This window comes from Theropithecus gelada, chromosome 1, assembly GCF_003255815.1.
Source record: "Theropithecus gelada isolate Dixy chromosome 1, Tgel_1.0, whole genome shotgun sequence".
NCBI lineage: Eukaryota > Metazoa > Chordata > Mammalia > Primates > Cercopithecidae > Theropithecus > Theropithecus gelada.
The window spans coordinates 29,637,609-29,648,505 of NC_037668.1; the positions used below are offsets into that span (position 1 = coordinate 29,637,609).

The following is a 10,897-nucleotide window of genomic DNA, read 5'->3' on the forward strand; positions in this document are numbered from 1 at the left end:
GCATTGGGAGTTATACCTGATGTAAATGACGAGTTGATGGGTGCTGACGAGTTGATGGGTGCAGCACACCAACATGGCACAGGTATACATATGTAACAAACCTGCACGTTATGCACATGTACCCTAGAACTTAAAGTATAATAATAATAATAAATAAATAAATAAATAATAAAAAGAAAGAGAAAAAAAAAAGAAGTCATTTGGGAGGAAAATGAACAGGGAAAGAAAGGTAGAGAACCAGGTGGCTAACAGGAGGAGGTAGTTAGCTAAGTTGGTGATGTACTGAACAGGTCCAAGAGGCTTAATACTTGGAAAACCATTTTAAGAAATTCTTGCTGTATATTTTGTTATGTGATTCTCCCTTTCCTCAAGAAAACCTTCAGTATAAATCTACACTGACCTTCAGTGAGTGACACCATAAGAAGAAATGCATTTAAAATGAAAAAGAAAGGTATATGCTAAGAGTGAAGCTTCAGGCAGGACCCAGAATTGATGCTCAACATGTGTTTAAAATGAATAAAATGAATGAATGAATAAATGAATTAATGAATAAGTGAACTATAATCAATGGATCAATTTTGTGTCAATATGAAATATTTCTTAAAGTTCCAAATTGTCCAGAACTAGAATGAGTTCCCTTTACTGATTTTTTTCCCCAAGAAGCAACAAGATAATAACCTCATCAAAAACCCTGTAGAAAAAAAAATATCTGCAATAGGAATGGCATTGGGCCAGATTAATGGTACCCAGACTGTGTTACAAGAGGTGAGAAGGTTATGGTTGTCACATTTCAAAGGTTATTTTCTGGGTTGAGGGAGGGCCCAGCACACAGGCTTCTGAGACCTCCCCATCTGTTTTTACCAGAGCAGCTCTGTTTTTGCTTGTATTACATATTTATTCATTCATTATTTCATTTATTTATTCATTAATCATTCAACACATATATAGAGTAAATATTAAATGCCTCTACGCTGCAAATACTGCACTGTTTCTACAAAAATAGACTGTTCTTTTGAAATAGTTTTTAAGTTAAAAAAATTCAAATGATACTGGAACTCTTGAGACTTGAAGACTGTGACACTTCCACAAACCGAGTAAATAATTACTACTCAGTGTACTACTGTGTCTAAAAAGTAAGGGTAATTACACTTTCTTGACTTTTTTCTTTTCATTTTAGCTCAGATCAATAAATACTACAGCCCTACTAAAACAGAAAAACAGTATATTTCAGAATGAATGAGCATAGGAAGAGGAATGGATATCTTCAAGGTCTCATTACTGGGCTTATGTGTCTGTTTCTGCAAAAAGGGGGAGTATGAATGTCACCATTGTAAGAGGAAGAGCCCAACATGGGAAGGGGGCGAGACTTGCATTCATCAAATCTCTGAGCAACACACTTTTTGAATGATCCTTCATTCTAATCTTCATAACAACCCCAAGGAAGATCGTTTACAGATGATAAAACAGAGGGTCCTAGACAGTAAGCAATTTGTCCAAGATCATGAACATGATAATCTTGGATTTGAATCCAAGTCTCTGCTGCCAATGCCCTTCGCTTTTCACCACACTTGGGAACAGTCAGATGTTTGCAAACTGGTGGTCTGGTTGCTTCTCAATCTCTAATATGCAGACTCAACTTGGCACAGGAGTGAATGTGCTGAGCTCCATTAATGGGTGAGAGCAGAAGATTTATGTGTTGGGAGATCTGGGGAAGATTGGATAGGGCGGTTATGATACCAGAGACAGACAAAGTAAATGAAAGAAAAACTAATAACTTATCAATTCATTGTAAAATGAAATGGTCACTACATTTTCTGTAGTTTTTCTTTTTTTTTCTTTTTAACTCACAGGAATAAATATCCTGGCCTTGCTAACACAGAAGGACAGTGTATTTCAGAATGAATGAGCTTGAGAAAAGGAATAGCAGGAGACTGGATTTTGATTAATTGCTCACCTGAAAGAAAGAAGGCTATGAGGACATCTATGAGTGCACAGCACCTTCTGCAGAGCTGGGGGAGGCTGACAGGGTATGGGGTGGGGTGCAGTGAGGTAGTGGTAGCAAGAAGTAATCAATTCTCAAACTGAACACTTGATACTTGGTGTTTTCCAAATATGATCTTATTTAATCCTCATTCATTCATTTACTCATTCAAAAAATACTTGTTGAGTGCCCACCCTAGGCCATATCCCCGAGGACATAGAAGTGAACAAAGCTGACAACATCCCTGCCCCCATGGAGCTGGCATTCTAGGTGAGGGTTATTTCATAAACAAATTAATAAACAACTCTTATAATGGATGGCAAAGATAGATGTGATGAAGAGTACTAAAGAAGGTGAGTTTGTAGAACACAGTGATGGTGCTACTTCAGGTTGGGGTATTAAAAAAGGGGTCTTTGATATAGGGACATAGGGACAGAGACTGAAATGAAATGAAGGGTGGGCCATACAACTACCTGGAGGCAAAGCAACGGAGGAAGAGGGAAAAGGTCTTCACATCTGAGGCAGCACATTCGAAGATGAATAAGGAAATCAGTAGCTCAGAGTGAACAAGAAGAAAAGTGGTAGGTAGAGGCCAGACCATGATGGTCTTTTAGGGCCTGCACAGCACTTTGGGTTCTAAGCACAATATGGAGACCACAGGAGGTCGAGAAGGGGAGTGACATGATCTGACTTTAGTTTGAAAATATTACTTTGACTGCTCTGGAGACGACCAACTGCAGGTTGACAAGGATGGATGCATAGAGATCTACCTAGGAGGCTGCTGAAAAGGTCCCAGGAGGCAAGATGCTAGCTTGGATGAGAGTAGATGGGATGTGAGGAGGGAAGAATCAGAATATATTCTAATGATAGAGTTGGGAGGATTTGCTGTCAGGTAAATATACGATGTGAAAGAAAGATAGGAGTAGAGAATAATTACCAAGACTTGGGTCTGAGCTGCTACTGCCTGGGACTCATCAGCAGAGAGGTGGTATCCAGAGCCCCGGGACTGGTTGAAGCCCCTGGAGAGCAAGTGTAGCTAGAGAAGAGAAGAAGCTGGAGGATTGCTTCACAAGAGTCTGAGGACGTGAGTAAGGTCATGTCCACCTTACAGATTAAGAAAGGTAGCCTCAGAGAAGCAGGATGCTTCTTTTAGCCACTGTACCTCTATTAGAGCCCTTACCATGATGGGCTACAATCCTTGTATAGATCTGCTATTCAAGGAAAACAAGTGTGCTGCACACAGCTTTTTATTTCTAGCATCAAGCAACTGCCAATAAAACTAGTTACTGTACATATGAAAAGTTTACATACAAAAAGTGATGATTGGGCCAGGCATGGTGGCTCACACTTGTAATCCCAGCACTTTGGGAGGCCAAGGCAAGCAGGTCACTGTAGGACAGGAGTTTGAGACCAGCCTGGCCGACATGATGAAATCATATCTCTACTAAAAATACAAAAATTACAGGGGTGGTGCACACCTGTAATCCCAGCTACATGGGAGGCTGAGGCACGAGAATCACTTGAACCTGGGAGGTAGAGGCTGCAGTGAGCTGAAATTGTGCCACTGCACTCCAGCCTGGGCAGCAGAGTGAGCCTCCATCTCTAAATAAATAAATAAGTAAATAAAGATTATACTTCTAACAGAAGGGTCTCAATGGGGATGTGTTCAACAGATGGCTGGACCTGTGGGGATGTGAATGATACACTCAGGGTCTGAAATTATTAGCACCCAGAAAAGAGCCTGGCACACATAAGATGCTCAATAAGTACACTTTCACTGATTAAAAGGATGCCGCCATGATGATCATGACCTGTGCAGATATCTGATGAGACTCCCACTCAGCTGAAACCCAAGCATCTTTGGCAAGTGTTCACTGGTATTGCTAGTGGTATCTCTCAGAAATGAGAAGATGCAATGAAGGGCTTTGTTTAAGCCAAAGAAAGAAGTTGGTAAGACTATAGAAGAAGTGAGACACTTGGAAGTAAAGTAACTATGTGATACGGCAGTTTAAAATAATTTGAGAGAAACAAAAAAGACAAATGGGCATTGTTAGACAAGGAAAAACTCACTTCCCAAAGTTCTGAGAAAAAGTGCTAGGTTGATTTTTAATATGGCAAAAGAGGATTAACCATCAAAAGTGAAAGGAAGTAATCTCTGAATGACTAAATGACACAGGCATTGGAGATGATTCTGAAGACAATGTACATGTATGAAGAATAATAGAGTGAGTAGAGATGATGGTAATGATGATGATGATGATGGGGATGGGGATGATAGCTAAGACTTACAAAGAGCTTTCTGTGTGCCAGGCCCTGCTATAGATACTTTACATGTAAGAACTCATTTTATCCTTGTAACAACTCTATGAGACAGGTAGTATTATTACCTCTATTTTACAGATGATGAATCTGAGCTATACACAGTAAGCAGTTTGTCAATGGTCACACAGTTAGAAAGTTGCCACAAGTGGAAAATATAAGATGGATATAGGCAGGAGTTATCCATTCAACCATCTACCATTTACTAAGTACTAGCTGTGCATCAGGTACTGTGTTAGAGGTTAGGCTTAGGCTTTATAGAGAAGTGTTTAAGATGTGACAAAGTGAAGATTGTAGTCAAAATGTAAGTATTTTTAAAGTATTGCAGTTTTATCAGTACGGAATCATAGACTGTTCATGCCAAAAACAAAAACAAAAAAAGACCTTAGAAGTGATCTGGTTCAAGGTTTTTATTTTTAAAATTAAAAAAGAAAAAAAAAAAAAACCCTGAAGCCTAGAGAGGGGAAGTGACTCACTCACTGACACACAGCTAATAGTGACAGAACCAGATCAAGATCCTAAGTCTATTAACTCTTAATTATGTTACTTTTCAAAAACCAGGCAGGCCACCGAAACATACTGTATTACTCAGGAGTTGAACCTGGGTTCCTTCTGTGGAAGTGTCAAGCTCTACCACTGACTCACCCATTTGATTCTAGTTGGCAATTATTTCACTTGGAAGAGTATAATTCTTTTAGAATCTAAGAGAACCTTAGTAATTATCTGTTCACCATCGTTATTTAAACTATTGGGAGATTACAGCTCCATATGACAAAATAACATGCCCTAGCTTTCTTGGTAGGTTAAAGAATGTCCATTACCATCATGAATTCAACACCTTCCTGCTTTAATGGCAGGGAAAAGACAACTGTTTGTACAGATGAGCTGCGCCATTTTCTTAGAGCCAGCTTGTTGCAAAGTAAGGCATCCATATGCAGTATTGTTCTTAGTCTGCTCTGTGATTTCCCTGAACTCTGTGATATAAAGAGATGATAATTAGTACTCAGATTTAACAGGAAAAAAAAAGGCATTCTCACTGATATTAATAACAGACACAGAACTCCACCTCCTAACTCTGCCAGGCCAGGTGCTTGTTAGGGGGTGGCTGTGGGAGCCAGCACAGTCAGCAAGCAGGGAAATATCCCCTACCACAGGTCTGGCTGACAACTGACTGAATTCATTTCAAACTCTCTCTCTTTGCTTCTAGCAACTCCTTCAAATTGGGCTCCCTGAGGTAAGAAGTCAGTGAGACAATGGCCAAAAGGCATTCTAGATGTGCTGAGATTTTACCTGATTACAAAGAAACTGAAGTTGGGGAAACAGTTCACTCCACTAACCCGAGGGGTACTTAGTCACATGGGCAACTCTTCAGGGAAATCCCACTCTCTGACATTCCAGAGTTGCGATTCCAAGTGCGGAATGCAGACTTGCCATTGGTCAGAACCCTGTGCCCGGAGCATCCCGGCCTCTCCTCTTGCTAACAACCTATTTTCCATCAGGCACTTCTGCAGGGGGTTGTCATTTGAGTCCTGAAGGAAAAAGCGACGGCCTGTATAAACAAAGGCATGAGGACGGAACTTCCCTAAGCGGCCAAGATGGCTGTTCTGGTTTGTACCTTTCAGCCGGGGCTGCAAAACCTAAACCTATTTCCTAACCTAGACCCCAAATTATTTGTCTCCATCAATCTGCCTGCTGACTCGTTTCTCATCTCCCTGCCTCTTCACCTTTTGCATTTACTTCCTATTAGTGATTCGTATTTGCTGCTCAGACCAAACCTTTGGAACCTTTCCTCTTGTTTGGGCTCTGTATCCCTCTGACTATATATGTTATTATTATTGCTCTTATTAATATTTTATTTAATATATATCTTATATTGTAGATAGTTTATGTGCCAGATGCCTTAATAGGCACTTTATATTCACCAAAACCCCCATCCTTTTAAGAACCTTGCAAAAATAAATCGTAATATGCCCATCTTACAGATGAAAAGGCTGAGGCTTAAGAAGTCCTCAGAGCCAGAAAGTGGTAGACCAGGAGGACTTGAACCTATCTTTACTTCACTTCAAAATCTGAGAACTTTGTGCACTGCTGTCTAATTCTCATTCATCCTTTAGGTAGTTCTGCCCCTTAATTTTTCCAGACTAACTAGTTTAACTACATCCCCTGAAACCCTTTCATCTTTCCTGATAATGGGCTCTCTTGGTATCTGAGATGGAATACATTTCCTGAAATCAACAGACAGATGGAAGTGAAAAAAATAAGGGAGTGAGGAACACATGGACTTCAGTGTATTTCAAATATCTCTTGCACCGATATGAATACCAGGACTATACCTAGATGAAGGTAAAAGCTATTATGAGACAAAGACCTCTAGTAAGTCTCCCAGTGTTGCTAACTTCCTCTCAAGTGAAAATACTACCAGCAATAGACTTAGGTCACCTCTTGCATTTGTATTCTGATCTTCAGAGCTTTTTCATATCCCTAATTTCATGTGGGCTCCTGAACAACACTTATTATTGCCCCATGGTATAGATGAGGAAAATAAACCAAAGAGAGGTTAAGAGACTTCCTTAAGGACACAGTGAATTACTAATATAGGATATGGGTAACTGGATCCTGGTCCTTTGGATGCTTGGGTTTGTGTCTTTCACAAATGTAACACATAGAAAAAAATTGTATTTTCAAGGGAACTAACATTTGTTGAATGCCTACTTAATATGAAAGATTATTCTTTCCATCATGTATTACATTTGAGACACTCGTATGAAGTAAGTGCTATTATTGTTCTCCATTTTCTAGGTTAGGAAATTGAGGCTTGAAGAGTTATGTAACTTGCCCAAGATCACAGTAGTCACTGAGAGTCAAGACTGCATAAGGGTGTGCCTGACTCCAAAGCCATTCTCTTAAGGCTCCCTCATGGCATGCTTTTAGTCTCCACTGTGTCCAAGATGCTTAAGGAATTCCACACAGTGTTTGGAACACAAGGATGAATCCTGATGGCTCCCGCTGGTTGCTAGGTAACGTCTGTTTGGTACAATCTGGTTCACATCATAATGGTTCTTTTGCCAACAGGAGCTGGTAATCAGGATGGCAGTGAGGCAGACACTTGCTTGCAGAAGAACAGGCCTAGGTTTTTAAGAAGCCACAAAAGTATCTTTGGATGATTAGGATCTAAGGGGCCAACAGCTTTGCAATAACAGCATAAATATTGTGGGCTGGATGGACAGGCACCAAATGGGGACATTCCATCCTGCTGTGTGATGAGAAAGCTGCCACTTTTGAGGCCTTCCAAAACAAATAAACACTCCGTATGCCAGAAGGAAAAGCCCAGGGAAGACCTATTCCAACTGGAGATGGTGAATGTCATTTCTTCAAGAAGCTGAGATCCAGCTGGTAGTGCCAGGTGGAGAGTGAGTTGGGTAGCTGACCTCAGGCATGGCAGCCTTGGTTTTTGGCCACTTCACGGGGTGACCTGTTGAGCCAACAGCAGTGGAATTCTGCAGCTGTGGACCAAGACCTAAATACTCATTCCCACTGACTCAGAGACACGCTATAGCCGAGGGTGGGGCAGGTGAGAGAATATAGAGACACAGGTGTTGGAGAAAAGTTTGTTTCAGCAACACTTGCCCATAGCTATGAGTAAGCAGGGGCTCACTGGCCACAGGGCACCTGGGCTGTAAGCATGGACTTTACTCAGACAGACCTTGTCTTAGTTTATGGTACTTTCTTGCTTGCTATAACAAAGTACCATAAACTGGATGGCTTACATACAAGAGAAATGTATTTCTTACAATTCAGGAGGCTGGAAGCCTGAGATCAGGGTGCTAGCATGGTCAGATTCTGATAAGGGCCCCCTTCTGGGTTACGCATTGCAGCTAGCTGTCTAGCCTTTTCTTACAAGGGTGCTAATCCCAGTCATGAGGGCTCCACCCTCAAGACCTAATTACCTGGCAAAGGCCTCGCCTCTAAATACCATTATGCTGGGATTAAGATTTAAACATATGAATTCTACAAGGACAGAAACATTCAATCCATTGCCAACCTGCATTCAAGGCCCTCCTTTTCCAGGCCATGTACTATTAGGGAAGGTATCTAATACCTCTGAGCTCATTTTTCTAATCTATTAAATAGAACTAATATTTACCTCTACCTCAAAGGGTCATTATGATTAAATAATAGAATAGTTTTTAAGTACTTCACACAATATTATATCATCAATAATTACTAGTATTATATATAACATATCATAGCATATACGTATCATATGATATTTTATAATATGTATTATATATAATATAATATATAATATGTATTAAATATGAAGATATGCTATTGTCATTATTATCTCCTACCAAGAACCAAACCATTTTTAGGAATAGGAGACACACGAGAAGTCCAGTATTTCTCGCAAGGTAGCAATAATCTCTTCTATAACCTGCTCACATGGTTATGTTTTCTCTACTTAAATGCTCCTAGTGATGGGAAGCTCAGCAGCTTCTATGGGTACCTATTTTATTTCATTAACTGGACTGCAATGGAAAATAATTCACTAAATTCAAACGATCGGAATCTTTAAGATTTCTACCCTTTGGTCTCACTTCTGTTCCCTAAGATTACAGAATAAAAGCAAGCTAATACTTACTGAAATAGTACTGTATGCTAAGCATGGGTCTGGGTAATTTATTCACTATTATTCATTCTGACAGCCTCATGAAATAGATAGTATTATCTTGATTTTGCAGATTGGTAAATTGACGAAACAGTCACCTTTTATGTGCGTGGCTATGAAGTATTTCAAGTTAGAGCTTTTCTCATCATTGAACTGAAATTACATAACATTTTCAATGTTCTTGTTCTTGTTTCTAGGAATATGAAGGGAGAATGAAACAAAACTGCTCCGCTCAGGGGACTTGGAAAGGAAATTGAAAAGGCGAGGCACAGTCTGGAAGAAAATATTTGAAATAGATTTATCTGACAAAGAACTTCTCTCTGGATTATCAAAATATTTTTAAATATTCTTACAACTCTAAAATAAGATAACTCCTTAAAAATGTGAATTCTACCAAAGGAGAGATAAAAATGACAAATACATTCAAAGATGCTGAAAATCACTTATTTATTATTAGGAAGTTACAAGCTAAAGCATAATGAGATACCACTACAACCTACTAAACTGACTAAAATTAATCAGACTAACCAGGTGTTGGCAAGAAACAGGGACACTGAGACTCTTACACTGCTGGAAGGAGTGTAAAATGCTAAAACTTCTTTGGAAATGAGTTCAGTAACTTTGTAAAAAGTTAAAAATAGACCTATCATGCAAACCAACAATCCCACTTCCAGGTATTTATCCAAGGAAAATTACAATATATGCCCACACAAAGACTTGTGCACAAATGACCGTAGCAGCTTTGTGGTAATTGCTAAAAACTAGAAAATTTCCAAGTGTCCAACAGGTGAGTGGACAAACTCACTATAGTATATCCATACAATTAAGTACTAAATAGGAATGAAAAGGAACTATTAATACATTTGACAATGTGGATATAAATCATAATGACTATGCTGAGAGAAAGAACCCAAATATTTTATACTGTATGATTCAATTTCTATAAAGTGTTAGAAAATGAAAACTGGCCGGGCGCGGTGGCTCAAGCCTGTAATCCCAGCACTTTGGGAGGCCGAGGCGGGTGGATCACGAGGTCAGGAGATCGAGACCATCCTGGCTAACATGGTGAAACCCCGTCTCTACTAAAAATACAAAAAACTAGCCGGGCGTGGTGGCGGGCGCCTGTAGTCCCAGCTACTCGGAGGCTGAGGCGGGAGAATGGCGTGAACCCGGGAGGTGGAGCTTGCAGTGAGCCGAGATTGCGCCACCGCACTCCAGCCTGGGCGACAGAGCGAGACTCCGTCTCAAAAAAAAAAAAAAAAAAAAAGAAAATGAAAACTAACTGGAGTGGCAGAAAGTAAACCAGTGGTTGCCTGGGTATGGGGGTTGTGTGTGTATGGGGGATGTATAAGGAGGGTTAGATTATAAAGGAACATAAGAAAACTTTGGGCTATGATGGATATATGTATTATTTTAAATGTAGTGATGGTTTCACAGGTGCATACATGTATCAAGACTCATCGAATTATATACTTCAAATATATACAGTTTATTATACATCAAATATATCCCAACAGAACTTAAAAATCTTGGTGGAAACGTGATCATATAGCAAGATGGCCCTGTAGTCCAGTCAAGTTTACTGAGCAATAATTCTAATCTGTAGGCTTTGACAACTTGGGTGGTGTGAAAGTGTGTGTGTTCTACAGTGTTGGTGATGAATGCCACAGGGAATGGCTGGGCACTGAGGCCAGGGCCCGTCACCCACTCTGGGAAGGCTACAGATCTCCTGTCTCAGGAACAGAGGTGTTATGGAAGCGTATTAGAAACAAGAGATCTTGGAGGTGGAGTGGGTTGCATTTAAAGAGGAGAAAAAGAATAAAATTTGCACACAAGTTTTGGATTGATGAATGATCCACTAGGGCATCACCAAAGAAAAAGAAACAGTAAGAACTGAAGTTAATATAGGACCTGGAACATAGCTCACA

At 39.9% G+C, this 10,897-nt stretch overlaps 1 long non-coding RNA gene across 1 annotated transcript; it reads left to right on the plus strand.

The window, feature by feature from the left end:
* The first annotated feature begins 7,326 nt into the window (after positions 1-7,326).
* LOC112610989 lies at positions 7,327-9,698 on the plus strand. Its single transcript, XR_003116522.1, has 2 exons — positions 7,327-7,656; positions 9,167-9,698. It is a non-coding gene; the product is annotated as an uncharacterized LOC112610989 (long non-coding RNA).
* Positions 9,699-10,897: the final 1,199 nt, after the last annotated feature.